Source organism: Aythya ferina (genome assembly GCF_964211825.1).
Source record: "Aythya ferina genome assembly, chromosome: 26".
Lineage (NCBI taxonomy): Eukaryota > Metazoa > Chordata > Aves > Anseriformes > Anatidae > Aythya > Aythya ferina.
Genome location: NC_140324.1, coordinates 1,147,754 through 1,171,350, shown reverse-complemented (window position 1 = coordinate 1,171,350; position 23,597 = coordinate 1,147,754).

Here is a 23,597-nt window from a genome sequence, read left to right as displayed (position 1 = left end):
ATGGACCCCAAGGGCAACCAGCGCCTCGCGAGCCGCTTCCCCCGGGCAGGGCTGGTTGTGGGGCTGGGCTCGCAAACCCTGTCACAAGCGGGGGGCCTGCCAGCCTTCCCCATCGTGACTAGCGCCGGGGAGGACGGCTGGCTAGCCAGAGACCTCTGCGCTTGTCCACCCAGTGCCTCCACAGCCTGGCTCCTGCACCATCTCACTGCGCGTCCATGCTTCTTGCAGCTCCCACTCATCCACCAACGACCACTGCGGGCCCCGAGCGTTTCACCATCAACTTCACCATCACCAATCTCCCCTACGATTCCAACCTGGCCACTCCAAACTCGGCAAGGCTCAACACTACCCGGAGAGTCATGACCACCTTGGTAGGTAGCCCACGGCACTGCCACGGCCAGGCCTCCTGCTGGCCCCTGCACCGGCTGGAGTGCAGGGAGAGGCACAGGGCTCACTTGTGAAACCTCTCTCGTTGGCAGCTCAACCGCCTTCTGAAGGATAGCAGCATTGGCCCCGCTTTTCTTGCATGTGGAACGACGGCCTTCAGGTATGGGGGGAGCCCGAGTGTCCCTCTGCAGGTCCCATGAGTACTGCGTAGCCCGTCACGCTTCTGCTCTCCCCGCCAGCAGGATGGAGCGGGGACCATCTCCCTGCTGCCCTCCTCCCTCAGGGCCTCCCCTCGCTGCCCTCCCTCTCACTTGTGGGTCACAGCGTAGCCCCGAGAACGACTCCAAAGCCTGACCTTGCCCGGTGCTTTCTGACAAACGCCACAGTTTGAGAGGAGGCAGGAGAGGAAGGGCAGGCCGGCCGTGCCTGACGGCGGAATACAGAACGCGCATGCCCCACAAAGAAGTGGCTGCAGAAGCCCCAGGGCCTCAGCTTGCAGTGACAGGGCACAGAAAAGGGGCGCTCAGGCACGGGTTTGTGTTTTCCAGGCCGGTGGGGCGAGGGGACAACACAGGCGTGGACGCCGTCTGCACCTACACAAAGGAGCCCTCCGCGCCAGGCTTGGACAGGGTGGGCCTTTACCACGAAGTGAGCAACAAGACCGGAGGCATCACACGCCTGGGCCCCTACAACCTGGACAGAGACAGCCTCTACGTCAACGGTGACCAGGGCCTCCCCCTCTGCCTTCCTGCGGCAGCCTTCCCCAGCCCTCACCCGTCCCCTTTCCCGGCTCCAGCTCATCCCTCTGTCCCCCTTTTTCCAGGTTACAACGAACCACCAGTCACAGCCAGTGAGTACCTCGCAGCAACGAGATGGACCCCAAGGGCAACCAGCGCCTCGCGAGCCGCTTCCCCTGGGCAGGGCTGGTTGTGGGGCTGGGCTCGCAAACCCTGTCACAAGCGGGGGGCCTGCCAGCCTTCCCCATTGTGACTAGCGCCGGGGAGGACGGCTGGCTGGCCAGAGACCTCTGCGCTTGTCCACCCAGTGCCTCCACAGCCTGGCTCCTGCACCATCTCACTGCGCGTCCATGCTTCTTGCAGCTCCCACTCATCCACCAACGACCACTGCGGGCCCCGAGCGTTTCACCATCAACTTCACCATCACCAATCTCCCCTACGATTCCAACCTGGCCACTCCAAACTCGGCAAGGCTCAACACTACCCGGAGAGTCATGACCACCTTGGTAGGTAGCCCACGGCACTGCCACGGCCAGGCCTCCTGCTGGCCCCTGCACCGGCTGGAGTGCAGGGAGAGGCACAGGGCTCACTTGTGAAACCTCTCTCGTTGGCAGCTCAACCGCCTTCTGAAGGATAGCAGCATTGGCCCCGCTTTTCTTGCATGTGGAACGACGGCCTTCAGGTATGGGGGGAGCCCGAGTGTCCCTCTGCAGGTCCCATGAGTACTGCGTAGCCCGTCACGCTTCTGCTCTCCCCGCCAGCAGGATGGAGCGGGGACCATCTCCCTGCTGCCCTCCTCCCTCAGGGCCTCCCCTCGCTGCCCTCCCTCTCACTTGTGGGTCACAGCGTAGCCCCGAGAACGACTCCAAAGCCTGACCTTGCCCGGTGCTTTCTGACAAACGCCACAGTTTGAGAGGAGGCAGGAGAGGAAGGGCAGGCCGGCCGTGCCTGACGGCGGAATACAGAACGCGCATGCCCCACAAAGAAGTGGCTGCAGAAGCCCCAGGGCCTCAGCTTACAGTGACAGGGCACAGAAAAGGGGCGCTCAGGCACGGGTTTGTGTTTTCCAGGCCGGTGGGGCGAGGGGACAACACAGGCGTGGACGCCGTCTGCACCTACACAAAGGAGCCCTCCGCGCCAGGCTTGGACAGGGTGGGCCTTTACCACGAAGTGAGCAACAAGACCGGAGGCATCACGCGCCTGGGCCCCTACAACCTGGACAGAGACAGCCTCTACGTCAACGGTGACCAGGGCCTCCCCCTCTGCCTTCCTGCGGCAGCCTTCCCCAGCCCTCACCCGTCCCCTTTCCCGGCTCCAGCTCATCCCTCTGTCCCCCTTTTTCCAGGTTACAACGAACCACCAGTCACAGCCAGTGAGTACCTCGCAGCAACGAGATGGACCCCAAGGGCAACCAGCGCCTCGCGAGCCGCTTCCCCCGGGCAGGGCTGGTTGTGGGGCTGGGCTCGCAAACCCTGTCACAAGCGGGGGGCCTGCCAGCCTTCCCCATCGTGACTAGCGCCGGGGAGGACGGCTGGCTGGCCAGAGACCTCTGCGCTTGTCCACCCAGTGCCTCCACAGCCTGGCTCCTGCACCATCTCACTGCGCGTCCATGCTTCTTGCAGCTCCCACTCATCCACCAACGACCACTGCGGGCCCTGAGCGTTTCACCATCAACTTCACCATCACCAATCTCCCCTACGATTCCAACCTGGCCACTCCAAACTCGGCAAGGCTCAACACTACCCGGAGAGTCATGACCACCTTGGTAGGTAGCCCACGGCACTGCCACGGCCAGGCCTCCTGCTGGCCCCTGCACCGGCTGGAGTGCAGGGAGAGGCACAGGGCTCACTTGTGAAACCTCTCTCGTTGGCAGCTCAACCGCCTTCTGAAGGATAGCAGCATTGGCCCCGCATTTCTTGCATGTGGAACGACGGCCTTCAGGTATGGGGGGAGCCCGAGTGTCCCTCTGCAGGTCCCATGAGTACTGCGTAGCCCGTCACGCTTCTGCTCTCCCCGCCAGCAGGATGGAGCGGGGACCATCTCCCTGCTGCCCTCCTCCCTCAGGGCCTCCCCTCGCTGCCCTCCCTCTCACTTGTGGGTCACAGCGTAGCCCCGAGAACGACTCCAAAGCCTGACCTTGCCTGGTGCTTTCTGACAAACGCCACAGTTTGAGAGGAGGCAGGAGAGGAAGGGCAGGCCGGCCGTGCCTGACGGCGGAATACAGAACGCGCATGCCCCACAAAGAAGTGGCTGCAGAAGCCCCAGGGCCTCAGCTTGCAGTGACAGGGCACAGAAAAGGGGCGCTCAGGCACGGGTTTGTGTTTTCCAGGCCGGTGGGGCGAGGGGACAACACAGGCGTGGACGCCGTCTGCACCTACACAAAGGAGCCCTCCGCGCCAGGCTTGGACAGGGTGGGCCTTTACCACGAAGTGAGCAACAAGACCGGAGGCATCACACGCCTGGGCCCCTACAACCTGGACAGAGACAGCCTCTACGTCAACGGTGACCAGGGCCTCCCCCTCTGCCTTCCTGCGGCAGCCTTCCCCAGCCCTCACCCGTCCCCTTTCCCGGCTCCAGCTCATCCCTCTGTCCCCCTTTTTCCAGGTTACAACGAACCACCAGTCACAGCCAGTGAGTACCTCGCAGCAACGAGATGGACCCCAAGGGCAACCAGCGCCTCGCGAGCCGCTTCCCCCGGGCAGGGCTGGTTGTGGGGCTGGGCTCGCAAACCCTGTCACAAGCGGGGGGCCTGCCAGCCTTCCCCATCGTGACTAGCGCCGGGGAGGACGGCTGGCTGGCCAGAGACCTCTGCGCTTGTCCACCCAGTGCCTCCACAGCCTGGCTCCTGCACCATCTCACTGCGCGTCCATGCTTCTTGCAGCTCCCACTCATCCACCAACGACCACTGCGGGCCCCGAGCGTTTCACCATCAACTTCACCATCACCAATCTCCCCTACGATTCCAACCTGGCCACTCCAAACTCGGCAAGGCTCAACACTACCCGGAGAGTCATGACCACCTTGGTAGGTAGCCCACGGCACTGCCACGGCCAGGCCTCCTGCTGGCCCCTGCACCGGCTGGAGTGCAGGGAGAGGCACAGGGCTCACTTGTGAAACCTCTCTCGTTGGCAGCTCAACCGCCTTCTGAAGGATAGCAGCATTGGCCCCGCTTTTCTTGCATGTGGAACGACGGCCTTCAGGTATGGGGGGAGCCCGAGTGTCCCTCTGCAGGTCCCATGAGTACTGCGTAGCCCGTCACGCTTCTGCTCTCCCCGCCAGCAGGATGGAGCGGGGACCATCTCCCTGCTGCCCTCCTCCCTCAGGGCCTCCCCTCGCTGCCCTCCCTCTCACTTGTGGGTCACAGCGTAGCCCCGAGAACGACTCCAAAGCCTGACCTTGCCCGGTGCTTTCTGACAAACGCCACAGTTTGAGAGGAGGCAGGAGAGGAAGGGCAGGCCGGCCGTGCCTGACGGCGGAATACAGAACGCGCATGCCCCACAAAGAAGTGGCTGCAGAAGCCCCAGGGCCTCAGCTTGCAGTGACAGGGCACAGAAAAGGGGCGCTCAGGCACGGGTTTGTGTTTTCCAGGCCGGTGGGGCGAGGGGACAACACAGGCGTGGACGCCGTCTGCACCTACACAAAGGAGCCCTCCGCGCCAGGCTTGGACAGGGTGGGCCTTTACCACGAAGTGAGCAACAAGACCGGAGGCATCACGCGCCTGGGCCCCTACAACCTGGACAGAGACAGCCTCTACGTCAACGGTGACCAGGGCCTCCCCCTCTGCCTTCCTGCGGCAGCCTTCCCCAGCCCTCACCCGTTCCCTTTCCCGGCTCCAGCTCATCCCTCTGTCCCCCTTTTTCCAGGTTACAACGAACCACCAGTCACAGCCAGTGAGTACCTCGCAGCAACGAGATGGACCCCAAGGGCAACCAGCGCCTCGCGAGCCGCTTCCCCCGGGCAGGGCTGGTTGTGGGGCTGGGCTCGCAAACCCTGTCACAAGCGGGGGGCCTGCCAGCCTTCCCCATTGTGACTAGCGCCGGGGAGGACGGCTGGCTGGCCAGAGACCTCTGCGCTTGTCCACCCAGTGCCTCCACAGCCTGGCTCCTGCACCATCTCACTGCGCGTCCATGCTTCTTGCAGCTCCCACTCATCCACCAACGACCACTGCGGGCCCCGAGCGTTTCACCATCAACTTCACCATCACCAATCTCCCCTACGATTCCAACCTGGCCACTCCAAACTCGGCAAGGCTCAACACTACCCGGAGAGTCATGACCACCTTGGTAGGTAGCCCACGGCACTGCCACGGCCAGGCCTCCTGCTGGCCCCTGCACCGGCTGGAGTGCAGGGAGAGGCACAGGGCTCACTTGTGAAACCTCTCTCGTTGGCAGCTCAACCGCCTTCTGAAGGATAGCAGCATTGGCCCCGCTTTTCTTGCATGTGGAACGACGGCCTTCAGGTATGGGGGGAGCCCGAGTGTCCCTCTGCAGGTCCCATGAGTACTGCGTAGCCCGTCACGCTTCTGCTCTCCCCGCCAGCAGGATGGAGCGGGGACCATCTCCCTGCTGCCCTCCTCCCTCAGGGCCTCCCCTCGCTGCCCTCCCTCTCACTTGTGGGTCACAGCGTAGCCCCGAGAACGACTCCAAAGCCTGACCTTGCCCGGTGCTTTCTGACAAACGCCACAGTTTGAGAGGAGGCAGGAGAGGAAGGGCAGGCCGGCCGTGCCTGACGGCGGAATACAGAACGCGCATGCCCCACAAAGAAGTGGCTGCAGAAGCCCCAGGGCCTCAGCTTGCAGTGACAGGGCACAGAAAAGGGGCGCTCAGGCACGGGTTTGTGTTTTCCAGGCCGGTGGGGCGAGGGGACAACACAGGCGTGGACGCCGTCTGCACCTACACAAAGGAGCCCTCCGCGCCAGGCTTGGACAGGGTGGGCCTTTACCACGAAGTGAGCAACAAGACCGGAGGCATCACGCGCCTGGGCCCCTACAACCTGGACAGAGACAGCCTCTACGTCAACGGTGACCAGGGCCTCCCCCTCTGCCTTCCTGCGGCAGCCTTCCCCAGCCCTCACCCGTTCCCTTTCCCGGCTCCAGCTCATCCCTCTGTCCCCCTTTTTCCAGGTTACAATGAACCACCAGTCACAGCCAGTGAGTACCTCGCAGCAACGAGATGGACCCCAAGGGCAACCAGCGCCTCGCGAGCCGCTTCCCCCGGGCAGGGCTGGTTGTGGGGCTGGGCTCGCAAACCCTGTCACAAGCGGGGGGCCTGCCAGCCTTCCCCATCGTGACTAGCGCCGGGGAGGACGGCTGGCTGGCCAGAGACCTCTGCGCTTGTCCACCCAGTGCCTCCACAGCCTGGCTCCTGCACCATCTCACTGCGCGTCCATGCTTCTTGCAGCTCCCACTCATCCACCAACGACCACTGCGGGCCCCGAGCGTTTCACCATCAACTTCACCATCACCAATCTCCCCTACGATTCCAACCTGGCCACTCCAAACTCGGCAAGGCTCAACACTACCCGGAGAGTCATGACCACCTTGGTAGGTAGCCCACGGCACTGCCACGGCCAGGCCTCCTGCTGGCCCCTGCACCGGCTGGAGTGCAGGGAGAGGCACAGGGCTCACTTGTGAAACCTCTCTCGTTGGCAGCTCAACCGCCTTCTGAAGGATAGCAGCATTGGCCCCGCTTTTCTTGCATGTGGAACGACGGCCTTCAGGTATGGGGGGAGCCCGAGTGTCCCTCTGCAGGTCCCATGAGTACTGCGTAGCCCGTCACGCTTCTGCTCTCCCCGCCAGCAGGATGGAACGGGGACCATCTCCCTGCTGCCCTCCTCCCTCAGGGCCTCCCCTCGCTGCCCTCCCTCTCACTTGTGGGTCACAGCGTAGCCCCGAGAACGACTCCAAAGCCTGACCTTGCCCGGTGCTTTCTGACAAACGCCACAGTTTGAGAGGAGGCAGGAGAGGAAGGGCAGGCCGGCCGTGCCTGACGGCGGAATACAGAACGCGCATGCCCCACAAAGAAGTGGCTGCAGAAGCCCCAGGGCCTCAGCTTGCAGTGACAGGGCACAGAAAAGGGGCGCTCAGGCACGGGTTTGTGTTTTCCAGGCCGGTGGGGCGAGGGGACAACACAGGCGTGGACGCCGTCTGCACCTACACAAAGGAGCCCTCCGCGCCAGGCTTGGACAGGGTGGGCCTTTACCACGAAGTGAGCAACAAGACCGGAGGCATCACGCGCCTGGGCCCCTACAACCTGGACAGAGACAGCCTCTACGTCAACGGTGACCAGGGCCTCCCCCTCTGCCTTCCTGCGGCAGCCTTCCCCAGCCCTCACCCGTCCCCTTTCCTGGCTCCAGCTCATCCCTCTGTCCCCCTTTTTCCAGGTTACAACGAACCACCAGTCACAGCCAGTGAGTACCTCGCAGCAACGAGATGGACCCGTAATTTGCTTCATGCTCTTTCTACTTGATCTTCAATTTTATCTTCTGCACTTTATTTTTATATCTTCTGGCATTAACATTTTATGGTTTTTTGTTTGTTTGTTTGTTTGTTTTGTTTTGGTTTTTTTTTGTTCGTTTTTTAGTTTCATACTTGTACATTTTATTTGTGAGGGAGTTCTCTTTCCCTGTCCTTTACTATTTTATATTTTGATGAATTTGTTTTTTTTTTCTTGAAGCTTCTTCTCTTCTAATAGTGAGAAATTTCACAGTCAACTTCACTATTACCAGTCTTCTCTACTCATCATTGGGAGATATGAATTCTGAAATACTCAGTGCTGCAAATCAAAATCTTACATATCTGGTGAGTTTCAGTCAGGATCCTCTTGTGTCTATGTTCTACTTTTTTTGTTTTATTATTATTATTATTATTCACTTCATTTTATAATCTTTTCTGTCTTGTCAGCTTGACCGTATGCTCAAGAACAGCAGCATTAAGGCTGTTTTCAGAGGATGTACAGTGATGGTACTAAGGTATTCAGATCTTGATAGATTTTTATTATAGAAGATAATGAATTTTCATACTTTTACTGACAATAAGGATTATGCAGATGTTAGTATATAGGATTAAGGCAGGCATTATCATATAATCCCTTCCTGATTTTGTGTGCTACTAACCTGATAGAGCTGTTAAATTCTTTTAAATGTGATTACATAAGTTCTTCTATGTTGATTGCATTGATTTCTCACCAACTTTACATGAAGGTAGTCTAATTTTCAATACAATTTAGTTAGATCATAGAAATGCTATTCCAATTGCATAAAGCAACATAAATTAGTTTCAAGAATTTGAAGGCATTCATCCAAATAATAACATCATTATACAGTATTTTAAGATGAAATCCAATTCCATCGTAGTGTGCAAACAAATGCAAACAAATGCACAGAGGTGTCATTCAGGTCTGCAAATATGTGATTTTTAGGTCTGTGAAGAATAGAGAGGTCACTGCTATGGATGCAGTCTGCACATACAAAGCCAATGCTACTCCTACAGAATTTGACCAAATCAAGGTTTACCATGAGTTGAGCAAGATGACAGCCAACTGCACTGAACTAGGACCTTACAGGCTGGAGGCGGCCAGCTTTTATGTTAATGGTAAGTAGCTGAGCTGATGGCAGGAGGGAATCCTCTTCTGACCATTGATTTGTTATCAGATGGATGGAAAATTTGATTTGCTACATAACTGCAGAAGCAATAAAAACTTGAAGAAAGGGCACAAGCAAATACTAGCGAAGCAAAGCAAAGAAGCCATAGCTTTTGCACCTTAGTACTAAACAATCTATAGCATACCATGAAGTTATTCTCCAGAAAGTATAACAACTGACCTCCCAGCGTACACTAGAAAAGCACTTCCCTGCAGAAGAATAGTACTAGAACAGGACACCACTTGACAAAAGTTGTACTTAAATTGTCAATGTAGAAATTAAATAAGGTTTCTGCAACAGGTAAGTTCCCTTTCAATATCCTTAAGGAAGGAATAATTCTGTGCACTAGGGAAAACAGCAGTTTGCCATTAACATACAGAGATAAAATGAATTTATGCTTAGACAGTCATCAAATCGACCCTTCCTAAAAAATGTTTATGTAGGCTGTCTCAGACAAAAATGATTCAAGTTGTGTTCTACTGCAGACAAAGCATTCCAAATTATAAGCCAGTTTCTCAAATACTGTCCTTTCCCCCCCTCCAGGTTATAATGAACTGCAGCCTGGACTATGTAAGTACTTTTAAATATCAATTGAAATGGCAAGAAGATTTTGCTAGTTAGTGAAAAAAAAAAATGCACTAACCAAACAAGAGCACAACACTTATAAATTAGTGTTATGAAAATCTGGCAGCCTGTTAGGAAACTACAGCTGCTATGACCCTAAAGCTGATTAGAATATCTAATAATCTATCTAATGAGAATATTAGATTTTTTCTTACAGGGATTTTCTCTAAGGATAATGATTGTAATTTATATTTTCAAACAATAATCTACTTTGCTCTTTACAGTTGTTGATCAAAGTACAAAACATCTGTCACCACCAGTAAGAAACTTCACATTGAACTTCACTATAACCAACCTCCCATTCACTGCAGACCTGGGGATGCCAAATTCTAAAAAATTCAAATCAACCGAGAAAGTCATGTACAATTATGTAAGTCTGGCAGAATCATTTCTTGCTTAGGCACAGTTCTTTAAATATTGCCAATTTCTAGCCTTTGCCATGACATTGTACTTATATATTACTAAATTTCTAGGTTGACCGTCTACTCCAAAAAAGCAGTATTGGCTCTGTTTATATTGGCTGCAGAATAATGGCATTCAGGTAAGAGCCACATCTGGGAAAAGTCTGCTACCTGCTTCTTAAGAAGTTAAAAGTAGTTTCTCATTTCTCATATTCACTACATCAACATAATGTCACTGAGTGATTACCTTGATCATATACTAAAAGTTAAGATGGACTTCTCCATCAACCAGCTAATATACTTAAAACAATGCCTCATTTCCTAGGTCAAAGGAAGACAGGGATGACACAGAAGTAGATGCCATCTGCAGCTATAGAGATGAACCTTCAGATTTCACGTTCAACAGAGTGACAGTTTACAATGAGCTGAGGAACATGACCAATGGCATCACTAAGTTGGGACACTACAGCCTTAACAGCCAGAGCCTCTACATTAACGGTAACAGGACCACCTCAAGGCATTATTCCGTATGTTGATGTAAACCATTTTGAAATGAGAATGAGAAGGATTAACTACATCTCAGAACACATAACAAAAAGCAAAGGACAAAAGCCTGTCAAGTATCACTAAGTTAACACAATCATGAATGTACTAACCATGATCCTGAACTAATTATTAAAAAAAGAAAAAAAAAAACATGCTTAGCCCTGCTGCTCTTGAAAAGTAGAGGACAGAAAACAATCTTGGAATATTTTCTTAGTGATTGTCCATTTCCTTTTCAGATTACAATGAACCACATGGTCTGTCCTGTAAGTATATTTAAAAACTGATACCTGTCAAAGCTACTCAAAGGCACGTCATTTTTATCTGATTTGGCAATGCTCCTAAGATTGCCAAATACCTGAAGTGTGTGATCATGTTCATAAGTTCTTCTTATTTAAATGTAAAAAAAATGCAAAGAGTCTTCTTTTTATCTGTGTAGTGTTTTCTTTTTCTCTCTTACAGTGGTGAAGCCACCCACCACACAAAGCCCAGGACAAATAATAGAGCAATTCACATTGAACTTCACCATAACCAATCTCAGGTTCACTACAGACCTAGGGATACCACATTCTGCTAAATTCAATTCTACTAAGAAAATAATGCAACATTATGTAAGCAAAAAATATGATGTTCTTCACTGAAATCACACAGTATTTTGGGTTTCCCATATTCACAAAGACCTTTTTCTTGTCAGCTTGTCCCCCTGCTTCAGAAGAGCAGCATTGGCTCTGATTTCATTGGCTGCAAAACAATAGGATTCAGGTGAGCAACACAGCTTGGAGATGAACTTTAGCAAATGGATTTATGTTTGACAGACACTTAAAATGAACTTGTTTCCCTTTTCAAGTAGTCAGTATCATTAAAATAAAGCTTTTATGCACTTTTTTTTTTTATGCTGTTTTTGTATGCTGTGTTTACCACATCTTAACTTCTACAGTTCATCTGAGAACTGAGGACAAATTTAATTACTTTGTGCTTGTTTTTAATCATATCAGAAGAAAACCCACAGATCTGTAGAATAACTAATGGCGCTTCATTATATTTAATTCCTCAGGTCAATGGGGACTAGTGATAACACAGCAGTAGATGCCATCTGCAACTATGGAAATGGCTCTCAAGTTCCCAAGTTGGACCAAGTCAAGGTTTACCAAGAACTAAGGAGCATGACAAATGGCATCACCAAATTAGGAGTTTATAAACTGGACAACAAGAGCCTCTATATCAATGGTAAATGCATGATTTTCTCATTCCTCCTGTCACTAGAGCAGTTTGGGACCACGGTGAGCCTTAGGAAACACTTCAGTTAAAAAAAATAAATAAAAGTAACCTTAAGGAAAAGGTGGTTTGTCTGGAGTTCACTGAATAACTTGTGTAAGATGAAGTGTATGCTTCCAAGAATGTTTTCACAGACATTTTTGAAGATTTAAATTTCTATGTTACATTGAAGAGTAACTTAATTTTAGTCTTGATATCAGTCATGCATTTGCATATTACCATTTCACCTGATTTCTACTCTACTCTATTTCTACTCTGCTCTATTCGATTTCTACTCTACTGCTATTTAGTATAAGCAGCAGCACATATTTTTGCATTGTAGTCTTTGCTAATATAAAAGCTCCTTGTGCTTAAGTAATAGTTTAATAGATTCACGCCCTTGGGGACTGGTTCTGGTGATTCATTCCTGAGTCATCCATTTAATTATCCCCTCTTTTTCATTCTCCATGTGTATATAGATCTTTTACATAATGTTTCTCTTGCACTTCCTTTCCAGGTTATAATGAACCACTTGAGAGATCATGTAAGTGTTTTGCCAAACTCATTCCAGGGAAAGCTATTAAAGGAGTGGTGCGCTAAAAAAAACAAAAACACAAGCAAACAGATTCTTTGGAGTAGCCCTGAAGTTTGATAGGATTGGGAATGTCTTTGAAAGAAAAGAAAGCTTTTTGTAATCCTTCTCCTATTTGTTTACAGCTCTTAGTATAACTACTGTACAAAGCCCAACATCAAGTCATTTCACGCTTAATTTCACCTTGACCAACCTCCAATACACTGCAGATCTGGATGCACCAAGTTCCCGCAAATTCATTTCCACAGAAAAAGCTATCAACCATTATGTAAGTCTGGCTCTAGTGTTGCCCATTTTGTGTTATGGTGATGTTTGGTCTGTAGTAAACTCAGGATATGCTTATATGCTTTCAAGTTCTCAAATTTACTTTTTTTTTTTTTTTTTTTTTTTTTTTTTTAATAGATAGGTCCTCTCTTTAAAAGAAGCAGCATAAGTTCTGTCTACACTGGGTGTAAAGTGATGAGATTTAGGTAAGATTCCTGAAAGTGAAATTAACCATTTGTCTCTTCTTACGCACCCTAAACTTACATAAGTTACCATGGATATACTGATGCCAGAAAACAGAAGCCAGTGGCACCTCCCTTTCCATTCATGACTTTCTTGCTGGTAAAAATATCTTGGTATCTAAATACTGCTGTCACAATTCTTGAGAAGCCACTGAAAGATGTCAGGATCCCAACTGTGCTGATAGGTTCAGAGCCTGTTTTTCCCTAGTCACATATACATTGCACAGGGTGTTCTGTAAGTATTAGCAGTGTCCTAAACAATGTGACATTTTCACTTAGATCTGGGAGAGACATGGACAACACTGGCATTGATGCTGTCTGCAGCTACAAAAATGACATTAGCATTGCCAGGTTTGACAGAGAAATGGTTTATCATGAGCTGAGCACCATGACAAATGGCATCACCAAACTAGGGCACTACAGCCTAGAGAAGAACAGCCTGTACATTGATGGTAAGCATTCATAAGCAGTATCAAATGAAGATTTTGGCGTCACTTGGAGATCATTCTTTATTCTTCCACTCCATCAGGGCTTGAGCATTGATGAACTTTCCCTTTGGTTTGTTGGGTTTCTGTGTGTTTTGACACTGGGGCAAAACCAAACTATCATGTTGTTGCCATTCTAGAAACATTTCCATCCACTAAATCATACAAATACAAATCATACAAATACAAAATACATGTAGAGTTTAGGGATATGGTTTAGTGGGGACTGTTAGTGTTAGGTCAGAGGTTGGACTCGATGATCTTGAGGTCTCTTCCAACCTAGAAATTCTGTGATTCTGTGAAATTCCTGGAGAATTTAATTGTTACATCACATAAACTAAACAGGGACACACCCTTATTGCTTTCATGGTGTGCATTTGTCTGTTGTAAAAATAAAAGCAGTCTACCTTTTTTTATTTAGGTTTCCACCTCAGTGAGGCAGCTACCACCAGAAAGCCTGTCTTGACTAAAGCTCCAGCCATAATGGGCTACAAATTGAGCTTTAGAATAGTCAATGAAAATCTAACTAATCCAGACTCTCAGTCTCCAGAGTATAAAGCAGCGGTGGAAAGCATCAGTAACAAGGTAAGGAGCTGCAACTCAAATACTGCCATATCTAATTGGTCAATTTTTGCAGCAACTACCGTAGGTTGATTTTTTAATTAAAAAACTTCTGTGAGTAAAAAATTCTAGAATCTAAAAGATGTGATTGGCCTGTCAGTCACTTTTAAGTTCATTCCTTTACATGTGGTCTTAAGAAATTATCTCCAGCCAAAGACAAGCATTATAAAATGCAACAGATTGAGTTCATCTATTAAATGCACACTTGGCATTTTACTCAGGTATCTAGAAGTGCACACAAATCTCCACCAACTCAGAGGTCAGCACATTTATAATTCATTGCTGAGAAACCAACACATTCTCTTCAGCACCAATCCATCCTGATAAAGCTTTATATAGGTAGTTCTTGCTTTTTAAATGAAGCCATAACATTGCATGCTTTGAGATGTGAGTCCGTTCTGTCCATGAAATATGGATGAAGATGACAGCCATCAGTCAGATTGCATGGTTTAACAATGGCAGCTTGCTCAGAGAAGACAAAAAGGCCTACCAAGCTGGAACTCAGACCCTATCACCAGAAGACATACTCTGAAGTAAAAAATAAAAAGTAAAAAAATCTCCCATGAACTCCAACTAGAAAAATAATAATCTAGTGTTGTTCCAAAGTTAGAAGCCCTCCTACTGCCCTAAAGCATCTACCATGAGGTCCAGAACTCATTATTTAATGTGACATTTTAATTTCAGATGAACCGGTTATACCGTCAGAGCAACCTGCAAGACCAGTTCCTGAACTGCAGTATTACAAGACTAAGGTCTGTAATACAATTTCATTAAGAAAGGTTTAAAAAGTTACTGCCTCCTGGTACTATTCCCCAATGGCCAAGTACTCTTGTCCTTTGCAAAATTCCTCCCCTACGTTCTCACATTGGAAATGGTTTGGTTAATGCCTTATGAGCTTTCCAGAGTTTATCAGTTTGAATTTTTCCTGACTTGGTATGGACTGATATTTTCCTCAGACTCAGGATTTTTGTAAGGTATTCTCTGAATATCCCAGTAATTACTGATCAACATCAGCAACCTTAACTCTTTAAGAATGAGGACTGAAGGGCCAGCCTGCAGATTCTTTCCTCCTCTTCCCAACTTGGACTCTGCTACTTTTTAAGAGAAGGCTTTGGGTATATCTGTAGTGTCCTTCTTTACATGTGAAGAGGCTTGGACAAGGGACCCTCACACTGGCTAGAAGATTTTTAAAGAAGTGCTAATCATTCATGTTATTCATACAGGGTAATCATAAACTAAGTTCACAGAAACAATAAATATTGGTATTTTATTTATTTATTTACTGTCCCTAGCCAAAGGAAAATTCCCAAAGCAGCCTGTTCCACATCTCCCAGTAGCATCACATTAGCTTAAACATTAACATAGGATAGCAGAAACCCCTAAGAAATTTTTTTGTACATGAAGCAGCTCTACGATCAGCCCATCTATCTCAGAATCTGTTTTCTCCACAGGAGTGGATCCATTGTGGTTGACTGCAAGTGCTTCTTCCAAGCAGAGCCCAGCATCAACAGGACTGTAGTTGAAAGGGCTTTTCAGGATGGGACTTCAAATGCAACTGGAGTATGGTTAGGAAGCAGCTACCAGCTGCAAGAATTCTCAGTAGGTGGTATGTAAAGCTCAGATCTCAGGTGCCCTGTTTCCACCCAGATCAACCCACTGCCACAGAATTCCCTGCTTTCTGGTCTAACAATGGCAAAATGCCTTTTCCTCAATGACTGAACTGAGGTCAGTTGGGCTAGTCCTTTACCACATTCAGTCTGTCTCAGTCTAGACCTCTAGTCCTTAATACTTTAAGGGGCTATTCGATGTTAAACAGGAAGCGAAGTGATAACTACTTACTGTAACTTCAAGCAGTTAGAGATAAACAGACTTACTTTTTGCCAAATGTACAACTTCCTGAAGAACTGGCTATCTTAGTACATTGCTGAAGGACTGAGATTTCAAAGAGTAGACTGGGAATTTACTGTCAGACGCCAGTGCAACTCACATTCTGTTAATCTTTTAGTACTTCATCATATTTTCCCAGCTAAGTCTTCCAAGCACAATAGATTAGCAGAAGACCCTCTGTTTCTCTTTGCTAGAATTTATCCCGATTTTTTCCATCAATTTCCAGGCTTGGAGCTAGCAATTGAGGCAGCAACTTACAAAACACCTCTCAACTCTGGGAAAGAAAACTTCAGATTAAAATTCAGAATCTCCAACCTTCCCTATTCCCCAGAACTGCAGGACTCCAGGTCACAGATGTACCAAGAGGTCAAAAAGAAAATTGAGAAAGAGGTAAGCTAACAGCAATAGCTTGGATAGATTACCCTGTACTAATTAAAGGTGCATTAAATGTACTCATTTTGCTCAATTGTTCCATTTCTTCCCATCAGCTTGATGTATTCAGAATTAGCAGCATGAAGGACTACTTTGCTGGCTGTAATGTTGAGAACTTTGGGTATGTCCTTCTTCGGAAGTGTTTTTCTTTCACCCAGAGCATTTAGCAGAAATGGCATTCAAAGCTACACCGTAGTGTTTACACCCCATTGTCAACCTTTGTGCTCTCGATGACAAGTATGAGGCACCCTTATTCACTCTTGTCAATTTTGCCTTTACTTCATAAGGTTTCTATCCAAATAAGAGGTGGTTCTGTTTCCATGATAGCAAAACTATTTTCACATAAACAATTCCAGAGTAAAACAAATAAGCTCATTCCCTCGTTTAGCTTATTCAAATAAGCTACAAAACCTAAGATGTTAGTAAAACAAACAACAGAACTGACCAGCCTGAGAACAAAATCTACTTTTGTGCATCTTCTCCTACACTACATTGGAGAAACAAATAAAATAGATAAACTTATTTCTCTTAGAAATGCCTTGCCTGGAATTAGTGAGTAGATTTCACAAGGATGCATGAGTTTCTTTACCATCTACCTTCAAATATAAAAGTTGATCCATGCTAACAAAACATTGCTTAGACATCTGTAAGCATGAACCTAACGCTGAATTCCTCTCTCTGCCTCTACTCCACTCTATTTTATTTTATTTTATTTTATTTTATTTTATTTTATTTTATTTTATTTTATTTTATTTTATTTTATTTATTTTATTTTATTTTATTTTATATTTTATTTTATTTTATTTTTGTTTGTTTTGTCCCATAACAATGGCTCTGGTTTTCATCTTCCAGGCCTGTCCATGGGAAAGCTTATGTAAGTGTAGATTCAGTCTGCAAATTCACACTGGAATCCTTCTCAAGGACTTTACAAAAGGAAGACGTGTATGAGGAACTGAAACACCTGACACACAGGTTCACCAAGCTGGGCTCCAGCTATGAGCTAGAGGATCAGAGTCTGGTGGTTGAAGGCAAGTGCTCCAGAGATGACTTTGTGGGAAATTCTGTTACTTTTGTTTTAATCACCTCTGAAGTGCCCTGTTTCTCAACTGTCCCACCCTTTCTTTTACAGGTTACTCTCCACTCACAACAGTAGAACAGGAGTCCAAAAGATCCGGTAAGTGCTTTTATGGAGTGATTCACCCTAAAGCCACCAAATACTTGAGCTACAGTAAATTAGTGTCACTTACCTTGAAATTGAGAGGTATCTGGGGCAAAAGCCCAGAAATCTAGCACTTTGGGGAGACAGAAACAGTATTGTGAGCACAACAACAACTCCAGAACTAATGGTAAACAGAAAAAAAAATACTCCAAAAAGTTGCTTTTCCATGCACCATGAATATGCTGACAAATAACAGTTTTTGCTGACACCCTGAGCCCTGCACCCTCTCCCAGAAGGGTCCAGCTGGCAGCTAACAACTTTGTCTTTCTGAACATCTCTGAAACCATCTGAGGGCTCTGTTTCTCCCTGAGCTGGTGTTTGAAATTGTGTCTTGGAACCTCTTGAGTCTGCCAAGGTTTCTGTACATTCTTACAAACTTCACACAGCTGAGGCATGTTTGTCCTGTGGCTAGGGAAGGCCAGATGCTGTCTTCCAGTGATTTTGCCTCACTTACATGCGTGTACAATACTTCAGAAATTTGCCAGGGCAAGATCTCACTCCATTCCAAGTAAAACATCTAGGAGTCCAGAAAACTGATGTGCCCTTATTTTGCCTTTGCAGAGCTTCAATTTTGGTCAATTATCCTCATCTGCATTTTCACCCTGCTTGGCTTTGTTCTTCTTCTCTTGTTATGCTTCCTGGTAAGTGGCCCTTGTGTTGTTCTCACCTCTCACTTTTGACTACAGCAGAGTCCAATGACCTGGGGAGTTGCAGGGGGGCATTCAGACAACCAGAGCTATAAGAAGCCTGGTGGGAGCAGTACCATGATATGCAAAGTAGCAGCAAATCCCAGGCCAAATCCACCTTCAGTTACTGCTAGTTTTTTCAAGCACTTCTGCAGAGAAGCAGGTGTAAGGGTATTCTTATAGCTTGCTAAGCAGTTTTCTAGGGAAGGAGATGTGGATCATGAATTCATCCCAGCAGGATGAATTAGATCTTGTTCAGCACCCCTCTTCAACCTCATTCCTGTTCAGTCTCTGCAGAATAATCAAGATACTGATAAGGGAGTATAGAAGCAGAAAAATTCTTAATAACCTGCAGGTATCACATCTGGAATTTTGTATTTAATGCTGTTAACATGCAGACCATAGCAGCTGTGCAGGGCCATATCCAAGCTGCATCCCTTTGGAAAGAGCAGATCAGATCTTTTTCTGAACTCTGGTCCGTATTTGATAGGGGACAGTATCTTAAAAGCAGTTTCATCTTTAGCTGTGTTTGCTTTGTACCAGCTAAATAGCTACATCTTCAGACAACACGGATTCCTGTCCTTGGAGGTTCAAGAATAAGAATTAGTCAGCAAGATTTAGATGAGGGAAAACCTCAGATTCAGAACTGGGGTCTGTGCTAGTGTCTGCCTATGCAGCCTTGGCAAGTGTCTCACGCACGAAGTCCCTCCATCTGTCACATGTATGAGGGACATGTATCTCCTCTTGACAATGTGGTTTAGGGCTGTTTATCAAAAGGCAAGGAGCAGACCTTTTTTTTTTTTTTTTTTTTTTTTTTTTTTTTTTTTACTATTAACATTGTTTTTTTTCCCACCAGATTGTCTCTTGTCTAAGAAGAAAGTCACAGCTATACCAGGTTCAACAGGGCATGTATGGGGGGTTCTTCCCACATCTGAACACAAGAAAAGTGCATTGACAGAACAGCTGAAATCTGTCTTGACAGACCTGCTCATCCCTCGATGAAGGAAAAAAATGTTTATAAGTACTAGAAAAATGTTTCTTTAATAAATTATGTTTAGCATTTTCTTGTCTTGGGATAAATCTTTGCGCTATTACCACAACTATTTTCATACTATGGGAAATTGATAACAGTGCAGATGCTGAGAAAAAGAATATTTTTTTAAAGCACTGCAGTATTTTACATGAATATTACACAACCAGCAGAAAATAAAAACTACCAGGAGCTGCAGTTTGCAAGGCTGATCAGTGTTAGTTTTCTGAAAAGAACTTAAAATAATAAAAATTCATAGGTATCACTAATATAAACTTTAAAACATCACCTAGATTTTAGATTTTTCTTTGTCTACCTTTTAAGAAGTAAATGTCTTAAATTGATGAAAACGTCGTATTTAAAATGATGCCAAGAGATTATTTAAAAGTACATTGCTAGGTCTGAGTGTGATACTGTCACATTGAGTCTTCCGATTGATACTGATTTCAGCTGAAAATATGCTGGTTCCTTGCTGCAAGACAGAATTCCTTGCATTTCTTCTGTAGCAACACCTGACATCTCAAACCAGAAACATGTGTCTGCCCCAAGATCTCTGATCTTCTGCTTCTTAGTGTTGAGCATTCCATAGCCCAGGTCCTGATGTTACTTTATGAGATCAGGACCTTTTCCTGCCACTCAAATCATGCTGAGCTGGACAGCCTTGCCTGAGAGCTCAGCACCTGCAGCGTCCCTTGATTTTCTGCAGAGCACAGGAGATGGTGCTGATCTCCAGGTAGTTATTTGATACTGCCATTAGATGAACTATCCGCTGAAAGTGAAAGCACTAGAATTAATGAAATCACAATTACTCATTAATCCTTCCACTGCAGGCAACATTTCCACACAGTCAAACTGTCTTTTTACTTTCAAAGCAAAACTCCTCAAGGGCAGGTTGGACCGGTTCACCTCCCAGGTCAGGCTTGGCAGTGCAGAGTGGAGCCAGGGGATTAGAAACCTATTTGTTTGTTCAAAGATTTTCAAGCACCCAATATTATGTCAGCAACATTGGCTTAAATGCTTTCACAGCTGCTTGTGAAAGGTCTTGCAGGTTTCCATGCCACCCACACAACTAGCGATGGGGAAGCTGTGAGCAGAGGACTTTCCAGCTCTGGCTTTGATGGCAGCTGCTCGGGAAAAGACAGATGACAGAGTGGGGCTGCCAGGGGCCTGTGCTCAAGCAGCAGCCACAGGCTTCTACCACACATCTTCCACCTGTCCGATGTCCCCACCACACCAAGCATCCCGCTCCCTTCTCACTGCAGAGCCCACTGTCTCACTCTGCACAAGTGATGCTGACAACAGGACAGTGCAGGGATGTGACAGCCAACATGAACTGGGAGTACACAGCACTATTTTGTGGAGCTGCTTCCTAGAGGTGCTGATTTTTATTTTTTTTTTATTTTTTTACACCATGCCCACAGGAGCACAGCTGCCCGTGTGGTGCTGTGAGTTTTGCCACCTCCTGCTCCCCTCAGGGCTTTGCTGGGACCTGGAGGAGAGGCCAGCACATGCTGTGGAGTGCCCACCAGCAAACCCCTTTGCTGGCAACACTGCCCCTTCTGGGCTCAGGACAAAAAACAGCAGTGTCCCAGTAGAAATCCTGGCAGCACCCTGGGTTCAGGTCAGACTTGAGAGCACTGGGGCAAGCTTATTTGTGCCATAGCAAGGCACACATCAGATGTGATTTAGAAAAGCTTTAGTTTAGATGCAGCAAAGCAGCACTCAGCCCTGTCCAACACCTTTGTGGGGGCTCCAAAGAGTCAAGAAACCATCCTGGTGTGATATATAATTCATGTAATAATTTGTGTAATGTAATAATTCGTGTCAAGAAGATGGTTGATATTAATAAAGAAGGGTGAGATGTTGGACTGTGGCCATGGGGGTCGGCAAGCCCCATGATTGGTGATAACATCAGACTCTTAACGATGAGGCCATCAGGACTGTAAAGAGTTTAGAGGGAACAAAGAAGGGTGATTCAGGAGACGCCATGCAGTCTCCAGTTGCTGTTCTCCAGCCATTAAGGCAGGGAAGTTTCTGTGTGTTTCCTGTTGCTGTTATATGCAAAGTTGTTTGACCAATGAAGAGCTGTTTTTGAAAAGGACTGCTGTGGGGAGAAGGGTATAAGAGGGGAGCCTGCCCTCAAGATGAAAAAGGCAACACAATGTAATGAAGTCATGTCACCAATAAAGAAGCAGGAAAAAGGAATGAATAGGGACCGGCTAGCAGAACGGAGACCAGGATGGGAACAGGCACATTGATCTCCTCATGAAGATAGGTTCGGCCAAACTCAGCAAACCACCCAAAGAAGCTCGTACAGAAAGTCACTGGAAATGGGCGCACCGGAGCTGGAGAGAAGCTCAAGCTGAGAGAAGCGGAGCCGCACACACAACTGCCCCTTGCTGGTAAGCAGTTGCGCATTATGGGGATTATGGGGAATCATACTTCCTGAGGAACAAAGACTGCCCTGGTTAACCTTACAGCATATTCCCTTTATTAACAATCAGTTTATGATCCTGAAATATGGGACCAAACGGAGGTCAAGGTGTGGGATTCTGCTACTAAAAACAAGGTTGTGGTGGGATTCCTCGGCACCTGGCGAGCAGTCTCTGAGGCCTTAAAGAGCCATGTGGGGCCACAGTCAGACACGTGTGGTTTGCCAGACAGTGAGGGATCTGCGGGCTCATCCACTGATCCTTCTGCTACACCATTGCCCCCCCGCCCCTACTGCCATCGCAGGCCTTTGCTGTTACGCCCCCTGGTGACCTGGACGAGCCTTTTGACCCAGGCCCTACTGGCCTTGAAGAGGAGACGGATGTTTCCCTTCGATCCGGGAAGAATAGGATACATAAGGCCTGAAGGCCTAGTTGCTTAACAACTTAAAGTGAGACATATTGTTCCCACGACTAGCCCTGGAATTCTCCGGTGTTTGTAATCAAGAAAAGGAATGGAAAATGGAGACTGTTATATGATCTGAGAAAAATTAATGAAGTCATGGAAGATATGGGAGCACTTCATCCAGGATTCCCAACTCCAACTATGCTCCCCCAGTCATGGACATTAATAGTAATAGACTTAAAGGATTGTTTGTTACCTTTTCTGATTGTACATATATATAGGCATACTCGGGTTTGATATGTAAAAGCAGTGTTCTGTATATTTAGAAAGTTCGATGTTTGTGTGTGCGTGTTGGCAGAGCATAGACTCCCTGCACACCCAGTGCTGTTTACTTGCCTTTCATAAATATTACTAAATTCAGATTGAGTTGTATCTTCATTTATAACACTGGCAATAACATTTCCTATGGGATTGCTGCAGACATGCCTTTCTCTGCCAACACAGCTGCTGCCACATGCCAAACGTCCCCCTATCCCTGGAAGACCAGGTACAGCAGACCCCCCACACCTTTGCCATCACAGGCAGGGCATGCAAACCCCAGCCCTGTTAGCTTGTCTCCCACACCCAGTCCCAAAAAGCTGTGCTGCTGTTAAAGAGCAAAAGCTAAAGCTGAAATATGCCAAGGAAGGGGCACCAAGGCAGCTGAGAGTGGAAGGAGGACTGGGCAGTGGTGAGAGCAGCAGCAGCTTGCGGAGGAAAAGCTTGAGCACACTATGGGGACAGCTGAGGCCCAACAGGAAGGAGCCTGTGCATACCACAGTGCCACTCAGCATCCCCTGCACGATGTTGCAATGCACTCCCTGTTGTGCTTGGACATGTGCCCACATTTGCTCTGGAGCTGCAGTTCCCAAAGCAGAGCCCCCTTGCTAGGGCAGGGCCAGCTCACAGTGACGCAGGTGGCCCAGGTCCAGCGGTGACCTGGCCCCAAGGCAGGGGCTGTGGCCACTGGTTCCCAGAGATGGGCAGTGCCTCTGCCCCAGGGTGAGGATTAGCAGATGGGTGTCAGCCAAGGTCAGGGCCAAGGACCCTGGCTTGGTCTTGGGGACATGCCCTGGGCCAGCTGTGGTTCCTTTCCTCCCAGCACCATCTTTGGCCTCTCACTGGCCCCGTTCCCCTCCATGCACTGTGGATATGCTAGAGCTGTTCCTCAGCACTTCTGTCCTCATATTTGCCTTTAGGTGACATGTCTCAGACCAATGCAGCAGCATTGAGGCAACGCAACGTTCCACCAGCTCTCATGCGCATGCCCAGCGTGCTGCAGCCTCCGTGGTGCAAAAGTGAGCTGGATCCTTGCCCGTCAACAGCCAGAGAACAGCTGCATGGCGCGGCAGTGCTGCTGCATCTCACGGTGCTACCTCCTCAAACAGTCACAGTAGCACCCAGCCTCAGCAGCAGCAGCAAGTGCCCGCTGGCATCCGGTGGGGAGAATTAAGCAGGGTTTTGTGAGTGATGAGCCCTGCAGGAAGCAAGAGGCTGTTTTCCTTGGGTGCGTATAACCACAAAGGAGCTGCTCCAGGCACACCGAGCCGTGAAGGATCCCTCAGGCACTGGCTTCTAGCCAAGCAGCACTAGAAGAAACACCAAAGCCAGCCCAGCAGCAGACCCCCACCCCCACCCCCTCAGGACATGAGAGCTGGCATCAACCGAGGCTGGGTGT